Below are 26,253 nucleotides of genomic sequence, written 5' to 3'. Positions count from 1 at the left end.
CCTTTCTGAGGAGTACTGAAGCTTTTTCTGTGTGTGTTTTGGAGGGGAAACACTATTTTACAACCATTTAGAATCTCAACCTATAACCTACATGTAAAGAACTGAACATTCATAAACCAATACTAGATAAAAATATCCATCTGTACAAGTTCTGACTTACCATAACCACACCTCACACTAGATTATTTTGCAGAAAAAATAAACACACAAAAACATCGAAAAAGCACTAATAGAGTGCACTACTTTTACACACAATTCAAAATTAAACAAGGTGCCAACTGAGTTAAATCAAGCAGCATCCTGACGCAAGACTTGAAATGTACAGAAATTAAGACAGGCAGAAAAAATACTCAGAACACAGCACATACTGTAGGGCAATATTATGAGATTACTCTTATACTTCAAATATACTCTTTAAAATTGCATTCAAATTCTGCAGGCTGCAGTTCACTTTCCTTGGAGCAAATGCCAAAGCAGCAATTCTGCAGTCAGGTAAAGCAGTGTCTGTGCTCAGTACATTCAAACTGACTGGTGCAGAACTGGTACATTTTTCCCAAGGCAAGAATAGAAATCACAGCAGATTTCTCCCTAGGAAAGGTGTAAATAAAAGGCATTTGTTTCTGTCTTTTACTTTCTTCTACTGGAAAAAACACCCCAGAACATAAATTATGAGGTAATCTTATTTGACACAGAGTTTCCCTATTGTAGAAAATGGTACCAATTTGGTATTTCAGCAAACTGATTTTTTGGATTTGCAGCAAGAGTTCTTGAACTCCATGACGTTTGAATATTAGCTAATGAGTAAACTTCTAGTAATTCTTTGTTACTTTTTACGAAGAGCAGAACTGTCCCCTGTGCCTGCGAAGTACAAACTGTTGAGGTAATACACAAACAGCCACAGGACAGCAACTTCAACACATGTTCCTGAACAAACATTACAGCAATCAAAAATATTTACAGCTGACTCCAGGAATGTAATAGGATCTGAAGCCAGCCACAGCATTCTGTGGCTTTGCTTATACCTTATATACTACAGAGAGCTCCCTCAAGTCAGGCTTCAAACCTAACAATGCCAGATCTTATTGAAGTTCTCAGCAAGGGAGAAACGCGAGTAGATGAGAGAATGGAAAATAGACGGATTATAAACAAGATTCTTCCTTGCACACTGTGCCCTTGCAAGTGGGTTCTGGCTTCCAAGTTGGCTTCAGTCAACAGTGGCTCTGTGACGCAGAGCGCTGAACGCTCCCGTTCTGTACTTGGGAAACATCTTCCCAAGGTTTGGCTCATCCTCAGTTATCTGCCTCTTCCTGATGTTATAGATCAGCTTTTCTTCATGCTCTGCAAAAGCCACAGGCTCCAGGCTTCTTGCACAACTCCCATCTGTGTTGGTTTTTTGCTAGGGCTTTTTTTACCTGCTGTGACAGGCAGTCTCCACACAATTTCTTTCTTACCAACTACACACTTCCAGTCTTCCTGAGGATTCCATGTGACAGGCACCCCCCCTTTAAAGGAAATAGGACAGGAAACCCAAGAAGGAATACAAGAGAGAACACACATCAGTGATCCATAAGAAGCTTTAAATCACTGAACAATTATCCAGAAAGCTTTCTTGATAATTTATTCGGTGTCTGATTAAATGACAGCATGCAGTCATATTGTTGAAGTGCAACAATTACAAACCAGACAGACACGACAACATAATGCTTCAAGCAGCCTGCATGCCTCAGAAAGACACTCAGCAAACCATAAAGACGCCTACGTGTTTCTAACAAAGATTAGTGGCAAGTTTCTTACTCTGTGGCTGCCACAGCCTTTGCTCAAGAATCAATCTCTGCTTTTAAAATTTAGATACACCACGAGTTCAAATTTCTAAATAATTTTTTTAAAGCTATACTAAGTACATACTATATATACTTAGTATTTCTAAGACATTAAAACCACATTTCAAAGTATTATTCCCATCTCTGCACTGTTTTAAGCAAACAGTCCCATCATATTTAAATAAAATAAACCACAGTTGGTGGTGGTGGGGGAGCTACAGCAGATCAGAGAGCAGGTCCTCTCCAGACATGCATGGAGACAGTTTCTCTGTAATCTAAACATTTCAGAATCCAAGGCAGACAGGTAGCAAATAATAAAACAACATAAAAGTGAGATGAATTCACTCAGCTGTGATAATCTGCAAAAGGATTACATACAGGCAGAACTTAGGCAGCACCAAGGAACTGAGGAAAATGGTGCTGGGCACCACAGGCAAGCAACTGTCTGACTCCCATGACCTCTCCAATGTCAGCAGCCACTTTTAAAAGCAGCCTAGAATGAAATTCCTTACAGCCCAAAACATTTTATCGATCCAAGTACAAGTACTTCATCTTAACAGCGTTACTGCCCTCCATTTGGATGTCCAAATCAATCACGAGCTAAGACTGCCCTAATCAAGTACAGGGCAAGCATTAAAACCAGAAGTTTAGAACATTAAGATCCATACCCCAACACCTAAACTTACCATGGTAAACTCCATTTTTACCAAGAATATTATTCAAAATACATTCTGCTTATAAACATTTTTCTTTTTGGCAGGTGATATCTGGTAGTCTGGGCATTATGCCATTAAGATTAACCCAGCCACTTGGATTCTTTTGCAAAAATGTCAACTTAACTACACTGATAATATAATATTGACTCTTCAGATACTTCAAAACTATTGTGTCCTTAGTAAGAAACTAGCACACACAGTTAGTTAAAATGGTTTAGTTGAGAAACTGAAATTCAGGATACTACAATAACTCTGTTACTTATTATTACCTGCAAGACAGGTGAAATAATTGGATTTTACCATTTGCTCTTTTTGCCAGTTGCTGCAAATGGAAAAATTAAGTTGTTTGACCCCAAGTAACATTACTGCTTAACAGCAAAGCTATGTGACTCAAGTGTTAGATAGCAACATGTATTCAAATATCTGATTCAACAGCTTCTGGAGTGAAATATTCCATGACTATAAAAAGAAGTGAGAACTCTCATCCATTTGTTCCCATTATTGTATTAAAAACAGAAATCCTCAAAACTTCAAAAATAACTCAATTTATCTTCCTGTCAACAAACCCTGTATCTTATATGCAGAGGGCCACTAAAAAGGTGAATTAGAAGATTCAGCTGAGAGAAGTTTAAGTGAAGGACCAGAAAAACTTTAATTAAGGTCCCAACAAGAACCAGTTATGTGACTCACACAAACATATAAAGTCCTTCTGATAAACTACTACATGAGTAATGTATTACATCACTAAGGAGCCCAACAAGAGCAAAGAATATTGGGAAAAAAAAAAAAGTATTACAGAAGCTGGCTCTTAACATATTTGAAAGGCAGCTGGGCTGTTTTCACAACTGCATTAAGTAGGCAGGAATCTGAAGCAGAAGCTCAGACAGTTTCAGATTATTGTAGACTTCCCTTACTGAAAAAACTCCTACATTTAAACAAGTATATTCATTTACCTTTGACATGAAACATCAGATGCAAATGTGAGCTGTTTGAAACTGTAAGAGAGACATCTTCACCCTCCCCACTTCGTTGGCCAAGCAGTATCTGATGCAATGACTGCCCAGACCTGACAATAACCAGGGTCCCCCCGGAGTCAGACTGTAACTATAGCTGGCCATCCAGACCCCCAGTTGTGCATTAAAAATGAAAAAACAGAAGCTGCCAGGAACACCAAGAAGCAGCCCTGAAACCATGTCAGAAGAGAAGACTGCATGATCTCTTGCACTATTAGACAGAGTGGACACCTCAGCATTTAATGATGGAAACACTGGTTTAAACCTGCTCAGAACGTACACAAAACAGTGTATTTCCCACACACTGCTGGGTCCCTTCCATCTATGCTGCCTTCTTCATCCCTGACAGAACCCTAGCAAGTGCCCTTAGGAACTTTATTTGAATTGCAAAGCAAATACAAAGCAGTTAGTTGTGAATGACTTCTTGAACGTGTATTGTGGTTAAGAGCAGCTGCATTCCACCATAAAACCTGGATGCTGCCTCTAGTCCTGGTAGCTCAGAGTATGCAATGTGTAAGTTCACACACCTCAGTCAACCCATGAGCAGGAGAAGTGAGATCCAGCTGGTGTTGAACCCCTCATGTGAAGTGACAAACTCATTTAGACACAGAAATTATTTTCATTTATCTACCAGTATCATCAGAGCACACATGAAAGCATCTGCAATCTTTTCTTTCTTGTAAGATATGGAATTTTGTCTTTCTGAAAAACCCTATATGCTTCTTTATCTGGGGGGGAGAATGCCCACTCAGGTACTAGATATTAAATACATTTATTAAAGTGGATTCTGTATACTAGAACCAGATGCTAACTTATTTATTTTACATTATCTCATTTTATTCATTCTACATAACTAACCTGTGAACATGATTATATGGCATTAAATGAACAAAAAGTAACCCACGGCAAATTGACACAGTTTATAAACAGCTTTCAAGAACTTCCTGAGAAACATTCCTGCACCTGCAAGAAATCCTAACTCCTCTTAAAAAAAACTTCATTGTTGAGTACTCTGGGCCTTCAGGACATTAAAGCATTTCTCTCTCACATGCTGACTGGAAGCCTTGCAGCAGCTGAAGCAATAAATATTGACAGCAAGCTGGCAAACAGCAGATAGCAGTGCTCTGCTCTCCAATTTCACCTGCCTCAGCAAAGACCCAGCCGGCAAGGGACAGCACACCCAGGGCCTCTTCAGCTCCATTATTGCTGCTCTAGCCTGGATTGAAAATGTGTTTTCCCCTCCAATACTGGTGTGCCTTTGAACATACCTGCATTTCTATACCACCCTGAGAACCTCCATCTCCTCACTGCAACACAGACAGTCAGCAACAAAGTTTTAACTGGCTACAAATCATACTGCAAGAAGCTTCCAGCATCCAGTTCCATCCTGTCCTGCTCTCTGGTGATGCTTTGCAAGTCTTGCACATGAGGCCACACATTGCTTAATAAAAACTAAACAGCCAACTCAGAGCAAACACTGGAACAACCGTATGCCAAAATACAAGATAGTTCTGACAGCTCATGAGAATTGGAATTAGTGAAGTGGATTTTAATTAGGAAACTGTATTGATGACTGAGTTCTACTTTTCCCTCAATTCTCACCTCGTACCCTCTACTTTGAAGCAGGATTATAGAAACTGTAAGAAATTGCATTCAGAAATGCATTCAACTTAAAGAAAATTGAAAACAAAACGCTGTGACTACAAAATTCTGTCTTCCCACTGGGAGAAAGGGATTTTTCCAGCAATTCACTCCCTGCATTCAGACAAACTACAGATTGCTAGTTGGTTTTTTAGCAGACTCCATCCTGCTGCCAAGTTAACAGATTTCTAAACTGAGATTTGAAACAAAGACTTCTTAGTATAACCCAGAAGGCTGAGCACTGAGTTGGACTCAGTCCTCAAAACTTGATCTTATGACTTCATCTGGAGCTCATACACTTTTACCCCTGCACAGACACACCTATGATTATGGGCTATGTTTAGATTTGTAAGAATTCACCAACATCCAGTGTCATCATTTTCTCCAGCACACGGAGGGAGGGGCGGAGACATTCTCCACACTATAAACATTTGCCTACTTTCAAAGGAAGATAGGAATCAAAACAAGCTTACCCTGTATTTCTAGCAGATACCACTCTTAACATGTTACATCAACCAACACTTGTGGAGATTCTTCCTCCTAGCTTCTGGTAGATTTCCTTCCTCTTTGTCTACCACTGAATGTACTTCATTTTGATGGTAATACTTGATTAACAACCTCAGCAAGCCTTTAGAGGTGGCAGGCACTCCCCTTTGTAAGCTTCACTTACCCAAAATAACACAAACCCTTTAGTATTCCACAAAAGAAACAGCACTACATAAAATCTTAAGGCCACCATCACTGCACAGTTCGGGAAGAGATCTGCATGCATGAACCAGATCCATTGCACAGGAATAACAACATTTAAAGCAGCACTGAGCTTTGGTTTAGACAGAGTAAACCAAGAGTTCTGCTCTCACACCCTAGTGCTGCCAAATCGTTCCATCTGCATTAGCTGCAAGATGTCAGCTTGGGCATGGAAAGGAAGAGTTATTTAGTGAATCCTCTAATTCAAAAATCTCCTTTCAGTCAAACAGGTGTCCTTGCCTAGGTGGAACAGAAGCCACAATATTCCTGAACAGGATGGCAGTATCCCCTTAAAATTCCCATACAGAGGAGTGATGCTCTTAAGTCTCAGTGCTTTGTGCTTTTTTTGAGTGAGTCCAGTTCCTTCGGGGGAAATGCTCACCATGCACAGCTGGAAGAAAGGCAGTAAAGGGAACAGCAGGTCCTCAAAAGCAGAAGTGTGACAGAGCACAGCAGCAGAAAGAGTTAACACTAAGTTTGTCTGCAACATTTTATCTAATTTGATGCCACATAGCACAGAACAAAGACACAGACCTAGCGTTTTCAATTTAGTAGATTCAAGCAGGCATTAAAAAGAAACTGATTTTCATTCACTTTTGAGGATTTCACCTTAGGCGAAGGTCTTTCAAGGATGCACATGATATTCTCTGGCCTTCTGAAAATTAAATCAATTAAGCACAAGACTCAGTTCTTGTAAAAAAATTTAGAACAGCCACAAGGAAAGGAAAAGTCTATCATGAAACCAAAGAAATATTTGTCAATAGCACTGACTAACCCACCAGAAAGAGGCTGCAGCTTTTGCTAGAGGCCTGAGTTTGCACTGGTAGTTCTGCAGAGTCTCAGACGCAGGTTGCTATGGAAAAATAAAAAAGGGGAACTCTAAAGGGACCTTGTTGTTTTCATATCGCGTTAACTCAGGAGCTTGTGCAGCAACACTGTTGATATTTTGAACCTCTTAGAAAGACCAGCCAAAGCTTCCAACACAGCTACACCCTCCAGGGCAGGAGGAATGCTAAGGTACATAATGGATGCTTTATGGAATAAATTTTAATTCTCTATTATGTTTAAAACATTTTAATGCTACTTTACTATGTGTATCCTTGAAGTACACAAAATCTACTTTGCTTCCTTGCAATTTTTCTGCAAATGCAGTATCTACCAAAACTGCAGAAATCAACAGAAAGTATCTTCAATCTTTGATGGAGTTCACTGGTCCATACTGACAGTGTATCTAGAATACAATAAAAACCCAAAATCCAAACAATAAATTATGCAGAAGGAAGTGCCTACATGGACTTCTCAACAGGAAGATATGGAAAAAGCTGATAGCTGGAAGAGGTATGTTAAAATCACAGCTGGAGGAAGGTGGAAGCCTTCACCCCTCTGCTTTGAGGCAAGCCTCACTGGCAGGACGTGGCACCACCCAGCCTGGGAAGGGAAGGAGCTCCCAAAGCATTCAGAACCCACTTGAATCCTCCAGCTTAAGGAACACAGTCATGCAAGCCTGAGACTAAGGAAATCCTTTAGCAATGCGTTGGTAGAATTACCATGTCCCACATTCAGCATTAAAGCTCCACTCTGCTGCTTGGTCCAGCCCAGGACATTTCTACTCACCTGGGCCCACAGCTGCTGTGCAAGAACCACGCTGCTACCACAGGGAAATGGGATTGTGCAACACTACAGGGGACAATGAGCAAATCACCTCATTCTGCTCAGCACAAGACATCAAAAAACCCTAAACTGTAAATCAACATCACACTTGCTGCAACAAATCAGCAGGGAAAATACTAAATTTTATTAGGATTTTGCATAAGCGAGATTATAGTCCATTAAAGGGATTATCCACTTTTTAACGTTGTCTTGATAGAGGACTTATGTGTGCCACTCTTCCCTGCTTATCATCTCCCAAATGGTGTCCTGGTAAATCTGCAGAAGGCATGTAAGTGACACTTTAGCTTTTAAGCACAGATGATACCAAGACATTCTGACAATATCACAGCACTGCCAAAATTTACAACTGAGGGTTTTCTTAAAGATTAAGTACCTGAGGATCAGATTACTATTTTCAGATTTCATTTAAAATTTAATCTTTGGTCATCATGGCAGCAGAAAACTGAACTGTAACAGCCAAAACCACCCAAATAAAACAGTCCAAAAATTATGATGGATTTTAAAAAATCTAATTACTTTGGAATTCTATCTCTCCCATACTGATAGGCAGAGACATTGCTGCAGCATTCCAAATTCCGAGTTGGTTACATCCCAGTGACAAACTGAGTCTCTTTAAATAGTTTGATAACATTTTATTTAATGAACAGAACTCTGAAAACATTCAGAGAAATGTTAACTTTTGAGAGCTTCTCTGTTTTATTCACTTGTATAAGATCACATAGTTACTAGACACATGCATGCTAAATATATTACATGCTACCATGGCAGCAGGTCAGTTCTGCACAAGCTGCTTGTATTAAATTTCTCCTGTAAGTGACATTAGAGTTTAGCTCTGCTCCAGCACATATAGGAAGAGGCTTCACATTCCAAACTACCATCTGAAGGGGAAAACTATGCCAAGACAGTACAAAGTATGCCTGTGCTACTTTAACCCATTTACTATTTTAACACACACATGCAAGCCTTGCATTCATGTTATCTATATTATGAATTTTTCAGATTCAAAACTCCAAAGCTAATGGCTTTGTCATTGTCTTTTGCTATGAAAATTTAAGGAAAAGGTCACACAATTATAGTCTAAAATATGTGACATGTTAAGATTGATGAAATTCCAAACACTAAGTATCATTAACTGGGTAGGGTATTCAATTACATTTGAAATCTTTCACTGGTTTATTAAACTGCCTGGATACACAGTAACTGCTAGAACACATTTTAAATAAGCATCATTGCATATTGTTGTAACAATTTCAGAGCAGATGTTCTCCATAAAAGACAGTGACATATTAAAAAATCCCACATATTGTCTCTACATATATATTGACATGTCTAGAAATACACACACTGGCATACAAAAAGCACAAACAAATCTGAGTTGTCAAAATTAATGGAGCACACCCTAAAAATATTTCATCATCCTCTGTTACAATGCTTTAATGTCATACTACAAGAAGACACCACTGCAGAGAATGCCAGCATAATGGGAAAAAGAAGGCAAACTCTTCTCACAGCCTCTAGACCAACACAGGATTATTGTTTCATGGCTTCAGATTGGTGCCTTGGAGAATGCAAAGATAAAAGGGGAACAGACTTGATCACCAGGGTCAAGAGAGGTTATCTGTATTAAGCTGGAGGAATATGCCTGAATCCTTTTCTTTTCCCAAGCACAGAGGAAAGCCTAACTCAAACACTTATGAGTAGGGGGGTAATCACAACAAGCTTCAGCTGCTGTTGGAGGCAGAGGGAATCATACAGACCTTTGGTAAATATTTAGGCAACTAGCCCACATAAAAATCCTGGACTGTTGCTTCTCTACTGCAACCATATCCACAGGGGGTAGGTGAAAATTCTCACAGACCTACTTTAGCTGCAACTGCGTGTTTGCTGCAACCCAGAAGCACATCCTGACACTGCTCCTCTAAACAGCAATTCTGGGAGATGGTTCATCCTTCATTGGTCTTCCCTTTCCATTGGTGGGGACAGCTGGAAACCAGACAGAACTACCAGCAGGTACCAGCTTACCCACAATAAGGATCTGCATGGGCATACCAAGAGAACAGGGAGAGGCAAAGGTAGAGCTGTGTCTGGATTTTGAGCAGATGATACTCTAAACTAGCTCATTATTCAGTCCTCCCTTAATTACTCTGCAGAGCACACCAGCATTTATCAAATAATACACTGACAGAAAGATACAGCATACCACATTTTTACAGAAGGAAATTATTATAACACTTTTAATTTTAGTCACCCAAAGGTTAAGCACCAAACTATAAAATGACTGCAGCATGGTCCTGATATCTTGACCAGGTTTCGTTTTGACATTAGAACTTCTGCTCTACAGCACCATGTTGGAGGCACAAAATCATTTCTAGTATAGGAGGGGGGGTTATTCTTTTAGCAGGAGAAACACTTCTATTAGCTACACACAGAATATGTATTCATTTAGTGCCACAAATTAGCACATGATTGAGAGCCTTTATCTGGTCAAACAGTCACACGGACCAAGTGCTAACACACATCAGAACTCTGCCCGAAGCTCCAACATCGAATCTGGGCCATCCTTGCACTTACAGGTTTCTGTGCAGCTGCTGGAAGAGCTCCCCACCCCCCAACCCAGGGGAGCACAGAAGCTGTCGCTGCGAAGAGGAAAGAAAAAAATCCCCCTCAAGAAGCATTCTTCACCTCTGCAGAGCTGTCACAAACGTGAGCCTGGCTGAATTATCATTTCCAATCTTGGCATTTGACTTGTTACTGCTCGAATATTTAAGCCATCCCTTTCCTATCTGAATCAGAGCTGAACCCATTTTTTCATTACATCTTATTTGGTATTTTTTCACATTGATGACTTAAGAGGTGCAAACAATTCTGACCTGCTATTAGCAAAGTTCCAGCACTGAAGAAGAGCACAACACAAGTCCCAGCACACCAGGAGTATTCAATAACTCACACATACACTGGATTCCTTTCACAAAAAGAACACACAGAACTAAAACCAAGAGCTGCGCTGATAAAAAAAACCTACAGAAAAGTCATTAAATAACTGAACCAGTAAACTTCCATACAAAGACAAAACTAGGAATTGGAATCTACAGATACAACTTGTCTACAGAAAACGTATTTTTCATCTTTTTAAAGAACGCTTCTGACTGCACAATTAAAAAGCAGCTTCCAATTTTTATCAATACAGTAAAAACGGAATAAACAGTGTTTCTTCTGTAAGCAAATAATATAAAGGTGCTTCACAATCTTACATATCACATGCAACAAGTTTTGACTAAGAAAAATAAGTGCTCAATATTGTACAAAGCACAAAAAACCCCACTGACCTTGGTGAAGGACTTGGAATTAAATTATCTGCAGCTGTGAAGCGCTACAGGTTACTCTTCAGAAGCAAACAAAACCCATCAACAACAGGCAGAAATCAAAACCTATCCAACACAATTATCAACGAAAGCAGAGCTTGCATAATGTAAAACTATGCAGATGCTCTGACTTTCAGATCAGATAATAATTGTTTTATTTCTCCAAAAGTGTTGGCACCTAATCAGTCAGTTTCGGAGCATCTGCTTTTCAAGACCCCAGGTGAAAAGAAGAAACAAAAATCTGTTAATGCAACATACCCAGCTGACAGATGTAGAACTGTACTCATGGAAACACTGAAAGACATACCGGAAATGAGGATATTAAGAAAGGTAAAAGAAGATATACTTGCCAGGAGTAGAATCCACAACACTTGCTTTCCCAGGAGAAAATACACCAGCACTTTAATAGATAAACCTGCCAGAGAACTCGCCATCTACCCACCAGGAAGTGAAATGAAAGAATGCTCAAAAAAATAGCAGAGAAAACAGAAGGGGGTGTGGTGGAAATACTTTGTGTTTATTTGCAACTATCAAAAAAAAAAAAAAATATAGAGAATAAACAGCTGAAATCTGACATATTCACTCATCCAGATCATCACACCAAAAGTCACAGGCAACACAGCTTCAGCTGCTCACAGCACTTGCTTTTAGCCAAGTCACACATCACACCACACCTCCCCTACTCCTGCCCTGTCACACTGACACAGGACAGAGCTCGAAATTGTCCAACTGCAGCCAGGCAGGGAGATGCAGATTAAGGCATTTGCACAGAGGCAGCAAGAAATCCACTATTTCAAAGGCAAGGCACCAATCTTAAATTTTCTCAATGGCAAAAATACTCAAGACAAGGCAAGGTCTACCAATGAAGTAAGGTGCTGCTAATCTAATTGATTAGCAGGCAAGTTTGAGGCACCGAGGTCTTCCAGGTCACAATTTGCACTTTTAATTTAACCTAGAGATATCAACTAGAGAACTGAAAACAAATGCTAAAACACAGCATTTGCACTAGAAAATTATTTCTAATCTTTTATCTTCCATATTTATAAACAGCAAGAGCTGATGGAAATAATATTTGGCAGAATACAGTCCTCAGTTAAAGCTCTCAGAGTCAGGCACCCATTTGGTCAGGTCAAATTACAACAGTCAGAAACTGCCACCATCATCATCCAACCATTACCACACCCCAAGACCTGTATGCTGGGCACTTCAGAAGCCTCTGTCATGCACAAATACCAAAATTAAATTAAATTGTTACATCCCTCAGTTTTCCCGATTTGTTGAAGGCCATCTGAGCCAAATCTTTCTTAGAACAGAGACATCAATCTAGACCACAGACAAGTTTTGGAACTGCAAGTTTTACCGAAAGCCACAAGCTTCATTGTAGTTTAATCACCTAAATTAAATACATAAACAAGATTTCGGTTTTTAAAAGGATGACTGATTTAAATTTGTCACATTAATCTACATTTGAAGGCATTTCACGCAGTAACACTTGCTATATCAAAAACATTAGTATGTTCTCACAACAAAAAATGACCAAAACACATCTAATAAAGAAGCAAATGGAAAAAGAGTAAAAGTTGGTGGGTGCTGTCATTTGCCTTACTGGAACACATCAAATAATTTCAGCACTGTTCCACTAAAGATGTAAAGAAGAGCTGAGACAGGAATTCACAGCTACAAACCACACGAGACCACGTGAGAAAATGTATCCACCTCAAAAAGCAGGTGCACTGCCATCCACATCTTGCTAGTGCATAATCACAACTGAACACATTAACCCAGTTTCCCAAAGCCTTAATGATGACAAATATGACACTAAAAACATGTTCTTCATTAAGAAACAGGTTTGCCCCATTTAGGTGCTACAACTAACGAGCATTTTGTGAAATGATGGATTTTCAAGCAGTAGGATAATGAGCTAAATTCTTCCTGTGTGCTATCCTAACATGCCACTGACTGGTACAGGTACATTAAATGAGTTTAAAGGTGTCCTGTATATATTTACCTATTTACATTTATCAAAACAGGGCTTTATTGTTGATCTAAGAGGGGATCTGAGGAATTCTAACTGAACAGACTATTTCCCCAAATTTGGACTAATCCAGAAAACAGATCTAATGAGTAATATTTTTCCTATTGTATTCCTCTTCAGTATAGTGCTCTGCCAAGTCTTTCAAATGACAGTGTTATTAAGATAAGCCCAGGAAGGTCCTGTGCAGCAAAAATAGGCACAGCCTGTTTATGGGATGCACAGACCTCAGATGTGGGTGAAGGATCTAGTTAGGAGATTTCATACATAAACTGCTTGAGACTAGCAAAAGGGCACTAGAACACAGAAACACTTTTTTTTTAAATTTCTTAAAATGGTATGGCTATTATAATTCCTCATTCTCCAAACAACTCTGAGCATCTCCAGATCGAGTGCCTCTCCCCACAGGCAGAGCATGAACCCCAGGCAGTATGAAGGCTGAAACCAGAAATTGCAGAACAGCATCTCAACCCACTGAAGTTGAGAGTGGCAATCAAAGTGTAAATCGAAAGCTACGTTCATTAGATTGAACAGCGAGACGTCAATATTTATTGCAGATCTAAAAGAGAAATGTACAGATTCACAAAGAATGACTGCACACATGTGCTCTAAACAATGCTAATCCAATTAGGTATCACTCATTTAGACAGATACATTGCTTTAATTATGCTCAAATTGTCTCCTATTGCTAAAATGAAAGTTAAATTATTTAATTTTGTATGGGAATACAGCAGAGGAGAAGGAGACAAAGACTTGGATTCAAAAGTTCATGGGATTGCCAAAAGGAGAAAAAGACTGTTCCCTACACACTCAGGAACCATTAAAACCCTTCAGCATTTTTTGCCAAACATGGATTCATGTATTTTTTTACAGCGCTTCAAAAGGTTTTGCTAAGGCAACTTGTGTATTGACAATAATACAGCCACCACACTGTATTATAAAGAAGACAATAGCAAGATCTGAGTAATGTGTATTAAAGAAAACACATTCACTACCATGGGAACCCTGTCAGAATTCACCACTACTGCAAGTCATCCACAGGAAGCTTTTCTGTGCTAGACTTCCCCTCCTAATAATCTCTCTACTAATACCTCTAAGACATAAACATTAGTATTATAGCAGGGAACAAGCACACAAGGCAATGCCATTGGCCTACAGCATTTTCATCTAAATAGGTCTAACAGACACAAGGAGACAGTAGAAAGAATTCCAGAAAAAGATCTCCATCACTTACGTCATTGGTACAGCCAAGGATTTCACTGGAACATTGACACTAATTCACTGAAAACTCATTGTAAGCACAGTTAATGAATGTCGGAGAAACCAGGGAAAAAAAGAAAAAAAAAAAAAAAAAGAAAAAAAAAAAAACTCCCATACACACAACACAAAGAATCAAGCATTTCAAGAAATGTCCCAAACCCCACTGGAAGCTGACTGTATCTGAAGTACTCTAGGAAGTTTCACTGGAATAAGTGGACCTTGTAAAGTATTTGTTACTAAATTTTTAGTAACAAACTACACCACACTAAAATCATGCCTAGACCAAGCTTAAACAGGAAGCGAGACAAGTTCCCTCTCCCAGCCTCAGTTATAGTGCAATCTGTCTGCATGCATAAGGCACCAGCGATAGCAACAAAATAAAACCAGAGTTAAACATTAAACTACACAGAGGACTTGCCTGGCTACAGCCATTTACAGGAAGAGCTCAAGGAACACTGCAGCATATGCAAGACATTAATGTACAGTTAAAACTCCTTTTCTCACTTCCTGCATGGGGGCAGTACATCAAATCCACTTGGAAGCAGAACTCAAATGTTACCAGAAGAATTTGTTTTTAACTATGTCTTGCAGAGTCCAAATCAGTTTTTCAATGAAGGTCTGCAACTCAAATGTAACAAAAGCATCTCATACTAGATTGTTCTGCAGGGTTTGAGAGATGAAAATGCAGAACCTAAAAGCATAAACATGCAAGTTTCATTGGACTCCAGAATGAACAGGTATCAAGCCAAAGAGAACAAGCCTTCCCTAAAAAGCATTTTACACATTGAAATAATAGCACTAAATTTTCTTCCTGAAGTCAAGACCAGCCAGTATTGGAGTGCCCTAGCACGAGCCACTATTTCAACAAATAGTGAGTTGTGAAATGCCGAAATCCATTTTTAATCAATAAAAAAAGCATAGTAATGGCACATAAATTTAGGGAGTCTATGAACTTCAGAAAAAGTACTCTTCTATTGAAATCTAACAAAAGGGACAGCTCTCAGAAAATACAAAATAAGTCACATCACAAGCAATATCCTGAATGTACTGTAGATCAAGTTCCTTTCCCTGCATAGTAACCAGAAACAAAAAGTATTCTAATCCCTTGTTCAAGATTGTAGCAACCACAATAGCAACTGCAGCAGCAGCTTTTCCAAGAAAGACATTTTAAATGCAGAGTTTAACCCTCAGAACTGGTGTACCTACAACAATCTTCATTAACACATGCATTTGTGCCCTTGTCTAAATTTGTATTTGTCTAGAGAGATGGAAATGAAGACAGAAGACAAGACAATTATAGAAAGTATGAAACCCAGAGATAGTCTCAAGGAAGTATAAATGTTAATGGTCGGACACTCCAAACCTTAAAGGTCTCAGACCTGAAACACTGGTAAGTTTGAACCAAGGCATTTGAGGTAAGATGAGGCTCACTCTCTCTGAAGTGTGGGGGCTGATAAACAGAGCCAGACACTAAAGCTACAAATATAAAAAAGAACACAAGGAAAGGAACTGGAATTTAATTTTTTTGCTTCCATTCCACTTGCATCTTGGTTGAAACCAAGGAGAAGCTGCTTTCTAGCTACTTTATCAGGCTGCTGCCAAATTCCTGAAGGAAAGCATGTGCAAATCTTAGCACAGGTGAGCTAAACCATTCATGTTCAAGGTCCACTTATATCTTCAAAAGATTTTCACCTACTCCTCCCTTCCTGCGGAGTGGCCCAAACACTGACACATCTCCGTGGTTGCCTGCATGTGACTGGGGCTGGGCTGACTGTCCCGTCAGTCCCAATACCGCCACCAGATCAGACTATTTTAAGATAAGCTAATTATGCCACTGAAAAATCTTGTAAGCCACTAAGACTAAGCAGAGGAGACCACAAAGAATTAAAAGCAGAGAGGCACAGGTAAGACAGAAGCAAGAACTGTGATCTCAACTCTTCCAGATAAGCCTGGAGGACTCCTTGTCAGATTGCAACTCTGAATTTTAGGCTGTGCTTACTTTCTCCTGCTTCTACAGTGGTAACAAGCACAAAAAGAACTTCACACGAAAGGCTGTTGCTCCTTACACATTCAGAAAATTAGTCATACAAGACTTAGAAAAACAACACACCGAGACCTTTGTGGTTTGCTTGTAGGCATTATCTACATGCATGCAAGAGAGCTAGAAAAACCAACTTAGGTGCCTTAAAACAAACAGATCTGAAGGAAAATCCTCGACTAGGAGTTTGTTGTACAGAAAGTTTTCAAGCAGTTTATCAGATCATCTTCTCATTAACATTTTATTCAAGAACTAAATAACCGAAAAGTAGGTAAAAATTTCTTTTGAGAACTACTCAGCCAGTACCCAACAATATTGTTATAGGCTTTATTACAGAACAATTCGGCCCTTAAAAAAAAAAGTTGTTTAAAAATTTTGATCCAGAAAGTCCTACATAAAACACAAGTATGAGCATCACATGGGAGAGGAGGCCAGGTGGGGGTTTTAGATAAATTTATTTATGTATCTTAAGAAGATAGGAAGACACAATGAAGAAATTCCAACTATCTTCCCATACAGTTACAAGCAGGCCTCATCAAAATGAAGATCCATTTATTTTGCTGAACAAATGAATTCCAGCCTAACATGATATTTAGAGCAAATCAAAGACATTAAAAGCAAAGCAAATTAAGAAACTGAATGCAGTTTTAAATCACCCTAACTTTAAGATTTAGTTTAATAAAATTAAATAAAAACACTTAAGAAAATAATAGCTTGCTGATATTAGACTAGAGCATTATCAACGATGGCATTAAACCCTGAAGATAGAACTATTTTCACAGCTTTATAACTTACTTTTTTAATAAAATGAGGTTTACTTGACCACAGTCTATTCTCCCTCATTAACAGCTTCTGATTATATTGACCAGTTTCAACCAAGTGCTATAGCAAATGCATCGATTATTTTTGAGATTTCCTAGAAGTGCTGCAGAATTTTTGACCTGACATTTGCAGAGAAGCCCTGGGCAGAGCAGTGCCCTGCAGTGACCAGAGGCAGCAGGTCCTGCGCGATGCTGGGGCAGTCAGCAGGCACCGTGCTCAGCCTGGCCACAGCCGGCACACATTTAAGCTATTTGGAGAACTGAAGAGAAGCACACTGAAAAGAGGGGATACTCTAAATGATCATGGAATAGCAGAAGAGTTGGAAAATAAGGGAAATGGAAATTCTCAAGGTTTTATTACTTGCAAAGTCACTTCTTTACTATTACAGTTCAGACTATTTTTAAATTTACTTCTACCATTTCTCCATATTTTAATAACATAAATGAAATGGGCTACAGAACACAGAATAAAAATTTTCATATACACACTTCTTTGTTCTTCCTTCTTCCCCATACCATGCCTCACTTGCTCCTCAGCAACCCAGCCATGGAGCTGGAATCCTTTTATCTCATGCAATCACACTGGTTCTGCTCGCCTAGAGCCAATGTTAACAGGACAGTCTACAGATCCTTTAATGACTTCCATCTCCCCCGAGACAGAAATTAGATGGTGAAAAGAATAAAACAAAAAGGCAGCAAAACCCAATGGCACCCAAGAGTACCAGCAGGCTGGCTGCAGCCTCGGCTCGCTGTGCAGCGTTTCTCCACCGCCGGGGCAGGAGCTGATGGCTCGGCCATGGAGGCTCGGCCAAGCCCCGGGGCTGCACGGGCACGCCGGGATCACCAGAGGGAGCTGCGGGGGCTCCGGACGGGCTCCGAGCACAACTCCTCACCCGGGGCAACTCCTTCCCTCAGCCTTGAAAGAAAAGCAGCTGTTACTCGAGTCTCTTTGTAGGAACCTTCCGATCCCCTCTGCCATCGCAGCTTCTCAAGGGAATGACTCTGTCACTTCCTGGTGGAATCTGGTGCAGGTTTTACATAAGGCCCTTGTGCTCGTTGTAAATATGTGTGTGACAGCAACGGGGTGCACGGGCTGGTTCAGGGCGCCTCAGCAGAGAACTGTAAAAGCAAGGATGTCACCACTAGGACAGGACAGGAGTGCAACTCCTCAGCAAAACACAAGGGGAAAACGACAGGCAGAGGCACAAGGGACTGCAACCCACTGAGGCACAGCCGCCTCCCAGCGAGGGCATCTGCGGGAAGATTTACTGGAAGCAGCCTGGGGGTAACAGGGGGATTATCAGGTTACGTTCATTCCACCGGGAACCCAAGTCTGCTCTGGAGATAAGCCTAGGGGAAAAAATCAACCGGGAGTCACCAGAATGCCATGACAGGGACAGCATTTGAAATTTGCAACTCTCCCATTACCCTGTTTCACCTCCTGAGCAAACCGTTAGTCTTTTAAGGTACTTTCCTCCTATTTTGCATACAGCACTTAAATTACTCCAATAGTCAGGAACATTGTGTTTTAAAATCCAGAATTTCCAATCATTTCAACACCACATTTTACGAACTTCTTGAAGATACTAAATTAGCAGTGATGAATAGAAACACTAACTGTTAGCTTTTTCCTTTTCTTAGGGGAAAAAAAAATATCAATTACAATAATTCTTGTTTTGCCATCCTCAAATTTCATCTCAAAGATAAAGCCTGGAGAGTCATCTTAAATGTCTCACACCTATTTAAAACTCATTATTATTCTATGACATCCAAAGCCATTACATGTTCCACATGCTCCTCAGGAATTTTCAGGGCATTTGTGTTCATAATTACAACTTCTGCAAATCACCCATATTCCATATCTCCAATATTCAGCAAATTCTTGCTTCCATCAACCGACCACATCTCTCTTCAGCCATCCACGATTTTGTCTCTTTCCCCTGAAGAAGGAGTTCTAATTTAGTGCTTCCTAATGGAAACCATTAATACTTTTACTGCTGGCACTTTTTTATAGCCCAACATCTCTCAAAGATCTTCACAGACATTTCAGAGTGACAAAAAGTTAAGACACCACCATTTGGAATGCCATGAACAAAGATAAGGAGGACAAGAAGACAAAACATAAAAAAAACCCAACACTCAAAAGAAACACAGGAGGATATTAAAGTCTCTCAGAGGAAATTCTTCTGCACTAAAAAGCTTCAAATCCCTGAAGCCAACTAATCAAGTAAATACATGTATTATTAAATTCATACTAACAAAAATAATTTGACAGCCTATAGGCTCAAAAATTTTAGCAGAAAGTGCTTTTCCTTCTTTTCCTTTTTTGTAGGCATCAAGTGAAACAAATTTATCTTGTGCTGTACCTCTGACTTCCCCTTTTTTACCCTGAAACCAAGGGGATTCTGAATATAAATTTAAGACACCTGACTTAATTAAAACCTCATACCACTACACAATAATTTCAACAGCTTCAAGGAAAAATAAAAACTCTGAAAATTTCAGTTTATTACCCTTAGTGCCTGACAAGATAATAAAAGAACAATGATGATGGAACATCCCCTTTTCTCAAACACTCTCAGAAGACTCGTTTCTTTGAAAGCTCACACTGGAAGAAGCAACATTTTTAAACTGCTCTATACAGCAAATTATTAGCAGTCATTCTTGTCAGCTCACAGCTTTTAAAACAGGATGCATGCAGTCATATCAGGAAGAGGCAGTTGCTTGTGAAAGAATGATACCAAAAACAAGATGTCCCCAATGCTGATAACCTCATGCAATGCTTCTGAGCTATAGCATACATGTCTTCCACATGATGGTCTATTAAATACATAAATTCAAAACATCTGCAGAGAGATAACCACTTAAAAATAGTCACTTTTTTGATATCTGAGGGGAAAAACACTATTACCATCTTTGTCTCTTCTCTTGGACTCAACTCCTGCAGATTTTGTGTGATACAGGATCACATTATCCTGACACTTTCCCGAGGGTGTAAAGTCACACTAGCCTGACACTTTCCAAAGGTTTCTCTAATGGACACTGCCAAGACAAGTCTGTTGTGCCCTTTATGACCCCTCACCTTTAGGACAAGTGTGTATATCTGAGTCTCTGAAGGTTCAACCTCTCGCTTACTCTCTTCTCTTACAACTGTTTGTAATTCTTCCATATCATAAAGGAAACTAAATCTCCTCTGAATTCTGTTTCTCACCTCTGTATGCCACAATCTTCAAGAAAGAAATATGTAACAGCATAGCCCCAGCACAGCTCATTTACAGACATGCTCACACAATTATACAGCGAAAAGTTTAATAATTTAACCCCTTTGACCTTCCAAACACAAAGTGATCACAGAAAAAAAAGAGATCAGGCCTGTGTATATTGGCACAAAACCTCAGCTCTGGTCCTGACCACAGCCTGCAAGTGTCACTGCAGGTACAGATGACACATCTGCTTTACATATTCTCACAGGTCTATGGTGAGCTTTCAAACAATAAAAGTAACACCAGTCCAGTCCATGAAATCCTAAATTACAGTGTCAGAAGCAATCTGATTTTCAAATAAAACTGAGTTACACAAATACTCAAAGAGATTTGAAATAAATGGGAAAAAATCCTTCTTCACCTCTATTATCATCATAAAAGTATCACGAGCACAAACCCATCCATTCTACACACCCACTCCTAGGTGATCTCTGACCATGACACATTTTTCTCTGAGTCAGTTCGCTCCTGATTAGAAAAAAAGGAAAAGATGCTTTGTCATCAGTGCCTGGTACACAGACACCTACAGCAAGCACCTTTCCACGACTCTGCCTGGTTGGTAATTCCTAGCACCTACTTTGTATCTCACTACACTTCAAATAGGCACGCAACAATTCTCAGTAGCTCCTGGTGAAATCACAGAGCAATGCAGAACACACTTGCAAGTTTCCAGGTTGGCCCATAAGGACTTTGCCAGAATTCAAAAGCTCTCCAGGGACAGAGGCAAATATAACTGAGAGACCTACCTAATTAAGCATCACTAACATTTTGAATATAAAGTAGTTAATTCCCTGACAAATAATTCAATTAATCACACTCTTATTAAGAGGGATGTATTTTCTTCTGATCATAGAGGCACACTTGTCTTGCTACAACACACGGAACAAAAAGCAAAATGCTCCTGTAGAAAAGGTTCTGTATTCCCCTGCACTGCAATTTTAAAAAAGACTGGTCACAAAATTTAGCCTACCTTATTCTAATAAAATTCCTTCCTAATCCTTCACTGTAGACTCAGATTAAGAATAAAATCAGAAAATAAAAAAATATATATATTCCATATATAACTTAAAATATTCCTATTGGGTGATTGTCTTGGACAGGCAGGGGTGAAGTCTCAGGAACAGAGGGATCTTGCAAGATAGCAATTCCTTTTTACTGTCAAATGCAAATGAGAGTACACAGTACAGGGGTTTATGTTTCTAAAGAAAGTTATATATTAAATATAAAGCAATCAAGAAACACTCCTGCAGAACCATTAAACAGAAGCCAAAACAATACAGTTGATTTTTTTTTAAAAATCAATGCCTTAATATGGTGGAAAAAAAAATTTCTCCTCTTCTTTTCAACTCCCTAAGCAGTAACTTGAAGGATCAAGTGTTAAAATAAGAAAGCACCAGATGAGAGGAGTGGTCAGAGGTAGAAATCTAGATCAGATGCTTACTTTCAAATAAAAGAAGCAAAATACATTATTGCAGGCTGCGAGCTCATTATTTATTAGCTGGTGCTCCAGCACAGAGCACACGCTGGGGGAGGGTAACTGTCATATTACACAGCTGCAGGCTGGGCTGAACTCTCACTAATACTATTTTCTTCTGTACACTGGATATTGCATCAATGACCTAAAATGCATTTTGATCAGCTGTCCAAAAAAAAATTCCTCAAGTTTTTACTGGAAGGCCAGCAAAGCTAACTTGGGGGAGAAGCCTTGTGAAAAGAAAGTCTTGTGTCATCTCCCAAACTTCCTAAGACACCATACCACCTTGCAAACATCCAGGGGAAAAAACAGCTACCTTTAGTTATTTCACATGTGAGTGCACCTTAAACCAAGGGGATTTAAAATTTGAGACACCTAAATTAAAACCTTGCACCATTACACACCTTCAAAGCCTTTATTCATTTCGGTGGCAGGAGCAGGAGTCAAACCCCTGAGCAGCACCACCTCAGTACCAGTGACAAGTCCATTCAGGTGATCCCTGCTCGGCCTTGCCGTGCACAGAAGGCACCCAAGGAAAAAGGGAGTGCTGTGCTTATATCCCCTGCTTGCTTCACCAGAGCTGGAGGGATCAAATCTGAACAAAAAGCACCAAATTCACCCATATTATCACAGACAGAGACTCTGACTTTTGTTCCATTTGATCCATTAAAGAACACATTATTACACATGTGAAGTAACGTCTTTCCAACATAATAAATGTGAAAACTTAAAGCGGTTTGTGCATTAAGAAGCACATACATTGCCACATGATCTTCCACTTAATTCAAAGGAAGATTTCTTGCAATGAGAAGGAAAAGCAGATCCCAGTGCTTTGGACACATTACCAACCTGGCTGCTGTCAGAACTGAGTAGGCCTAAAGGCCAAGGTTTATACAGAATATTTAATCCTTTAAAAATAAAAAATTAACAATTTGGTGAGGCGAGTAAAATGTGTTAATGGTAATTTTTAGAAAACATACTTTTAAAAATTCAACTAAACCCCACAGACCTCTCTCAAGCAAGACATAACAAACCACAGTTATAACTAATGCAAGAGATTCCTTATTTAGGAAAAAAAGTTGCCAAACTAATACAGATTTGCTCATTACACAGCATTAGACTACACTTCTTTCAGTACTCTGGAGAATTAATCAGCTGTGTTTTGTTAGGAGGCATGGCTGAGAGCAGGCAAGGTAGCACGGCATTGTTCACAGAGCAGAGTGGTGCCTCCAGGCTCTCTGAAGCAGCACTTGGGCCCAGAATATACAGAATGACATCAACAAGTTATCTGAGAAACGTGGCCAACATTCTAAAATAAACCCATAAAATCTCCGCTGCCCACATTAACCAGTTTAAGGTGAACCACACACACTTCAGCTCAAAGCTTTCTAAATAAGATGAGTCTTCTGCCATAATGAGCCCTTTTATTCTCCAGAATTATTTCAAGTTTGAGTGCAGCCATGTCCTCCTCATTGTGCTAATCCAACATGACTCAATTTCTCTAAGTTCATAAAATTCAATGTTGGCTTTCTTCTCCATCTGTGGTTTCACAGAGAAAGAAACTCATATTATAGGGATCTAAATCCAGGGATCTGCACATATGCAAAGCATTCCATGGCACCACTCACTCAGAGGTGAGCAGTGACCACATCGGTTAAAACACACACTGAAAACACAGAGCAGGACAAGCAAACAGCAAAAAAGCTGATGTATTTCCACCAACATCTCCAAATGTCTGCTCACAAATAAATCACAGAAAGGCTGCAATGTGCAAACTGGTTTAGATCAGCTCCAGGGGCAGAGAGAAGGAGTTTCATGTACACCAAAGTTGTCCTGAGGTAGAGCCTGTCCCTGACACTGAGGGACTCTTCCCATTTACCGACGATTCTCCTCTGCCACTGCACGTGGACCCAGCTACAGATGTGGGCAAGAATTATGGAGGAGCAAAACAACTGACCAGGGCACTGGGTTATTTTCTTTATGAAATTCCAAACCAAATGCCCTCAGTCAAAAAAGGCCCATCTCCAGCTGTATAGCACCATCATAATCCCTTAATATCTTGACAATTTGTTCATTCTCTTATTTTTGATTTGCTGGCTTAACAAGTATAGAATTTTAAAATATCATTTAATAATTATACCCTTTAGTGAACAAAAGCACCGACATTACATCCTTTATTATAATTTATTATAATCCTTCTAAATTATGTAATTGAATAACGTGTCATTTTGCACATATTCTGGCACCTCAATGAAAAAAAAATAGTCTAAATGAGGAACTTCACACCTCTCCCCCAAATGCAAATCACCTGTGAGATAGGAGGAAAAAAACCTAAATATTACATTCTCACACGTAAAAGGCACTTAAAATAATTTTAAATACAGACAGAGTAGATGACAGGAATGTTGCCCTGACATCTTTTGCATGGGTATTTAAATACCAGATAGCAATAAGAAGAGACCAGAATTATCTAACAAAATATAGCTGGCTAGTTCCTAAAAATAAAAAAAAAACTTGCATAAGGTATAATTGTGTGTAGACAGTTCACATAATAAAGGTTGAAAGTATACACCCTTCTTCATGTTAGATAAAAATTTCCTAGACTGTGAAAAAGGTTTAAGATAAATACATTTACATTATCAATTCCATACCAAACCACTTTATTTTCTTTACTACTGTTTACAAATTATTCCTTTTCCTTCCTCCTTTGTACTTCCCAAAACCCCTTTCCCCCACTGCTCATAATAATTTTAGTCGTTGTATGGCTATGGGACACAATGTTTTTACACTAAATAATTTTAAAAACCTTCTTCTTAAATTATCTTCCCCCCCACCCCTAGAACTCCAATCTCTCAACTCTGAAATTAATCACCTGTCAAACAAGGCACTATGGTCAGTTTTTTCTGAGCAATTCCACTCTCCTCGCCGCTTAGCATCTCAAAAGCAAGTAAAAATTTATTGTAAAAGACAGCTCCATAAAGTTAAAAAAATTATTCTTTCCAGTCAGAAGTGGACCAGTCCTTTTTCCTCACGACTTCTGCCGCTGCACACAAAATCCTGCCGTACCTTCAGCCTTCTCCCTCTGGGCAGAGCACCCTCCGGTGCGCGCATCGGGAGCGCTTCTCCCCCGGCACTGCCATTGCCAGCGCACCTTCCTGCGGCGCACAACTCCCGAACCCACCGTTCCCTCTCCCGCGGCCGCTCCCGCCGCCGCATTCCAGGGACGGGCACCCGGGGAGCCTTTTCCTGTCGCCTTCCCCAGCGACACCCAGCACAAAGGCTGCTTTCCCCGCTCCCCGGCCGCTCCAGGGCCGCGCACCCCACCCTGCCTCGCTCCCCGGGCAGATCCGCCGGCCCGGCCCAGCGGTGTCCATCCCCTCCTGCAGGAAGTTCTGGGCAGGCCCCGGGAACTCGCCCACCGCGGGACCCCGCCGGCTTCCCCCGCTGCGCTCCCTCAGAGCGGGATGGGGCCGGCGGGGGGGGACGCTCCTTCCTTTCCCCCTTCCCCTCCCACCACCCCACGGGCCGCAGCCCCGGCCCCGGCCGAGCCCCGGGCTGAGGGAACCCGCCCCGCGGCCGCGCGGAGCCGGGACCCCCCGCTCACCGCCGCTCCCGCTCGCTCCGCTCCCGCCGCGGCTCCTCAGGAGACACTGACACCGGCGCACGGATACCGCGCCGCGCTATTTTTGGGAAACAAGGCCCGACCGCGGCCGGAACTACAGCTTCTGTCACACTCTCCTCCGGTGTCCTTCCGCACGTTTCTCCGCGCAGCTCCGGCGGGGCCGAGGGCGCTCAGCGGCGCCGGGCAGGGGCGGGACGGAACGGGGATGGCGGGGAGGGGCGCGGTGCCCCCGCGGCGGGCGGTGGGACGGGCACGGCCGCGCTGCGCGCTCCGAGCATCGCCGGATTACTTTGTTGGGCCGGGGAGCGGCCGGGCCTACATTCCTGCCCCGCCGACCCGCCCAAGAGTGACGGCACGCACAGCCAATCGCAGCGCCCGCACGGGGCAGCGCGCCAATCAGGGCGCAGTTGGTGGGCGGGGCGCAGCGAAACGTGGACGCCTTGAGTGACAGCGGAACGCTCAATCAGAAAGGCGGGGAGGGAATCTGCAGCCAATCAGAGCCGAGTAAGGGCGGGGCCGTTGGGAAGGGAACGCCCCCTCCTGGCGGGCGCGCATGCGCAGAGCGCGGGGCCGGGTGCGCGGGCGGTGACGCAGCGGGCCCGGCCCGCCCCGAGCGGCGGCTGCGCTGAGGCGGGGCCGGGCGGGATTTGGGGCGAATAAAACAACTCCGGGGGTGCCCTGTGCCCCCCGTGCCGAGCCGGCAGCAGGGACCGGCTGCCCCCACAGAGAAACAGCTCAGCTGCCCGTGTGTGTCACCCTCAGACATCACCACC

At 41.1% G+C, this 26,253-nt stretch overlaps 1 protein-coding gene across 7 annotated transcripts in view; it reads right to left on the bottom strand.

Annotated features, from left to right (window-relative positions):
• MEF2A (myocyte enhancer factor 2A) overlaps positions 1-25,817 on the bottom strand; it is an 81,347-nt gene extending 55,530 nt beyond the window's left edge. For 2 of the 7 annotated variants that reach the window (XM_072933971.1, XM_030281660.4), the window contains exon 1: positions 25,463-25,800. The gene's annotated coding sequence lies outside the window, so the exon portion shown is untranslated. Of the gene's footprint in view, positions 1-25,462 lie in introns of all 7 variants that reach the window. The other 5 variants (XM_012578078.5, XM_030281661.4, XM_030281662.4 and 2 more) reach the window with 5 other exon arrangements.
• Positions 25,818-26,253: the final 436 nt, after the last annotated feature.

The sequence above is a fragment of the Taeniopygia guttata genome, chromosome 10, assembly GCF_048771995.1.
Source record: "Taeniopygia guttata chromosome 10, bTaeGut7.mat, whole genome shotgun sequence".
Lineage (NCBI taxonomy): Eukaryota > Metazoa > Chordata > Aves > Passeriformes > Estrildidae > Taeniopygia > Taeniopygia guttata.
This window is presented reverse-complemented; position numbering and strand designations above follow the sequence as displayed.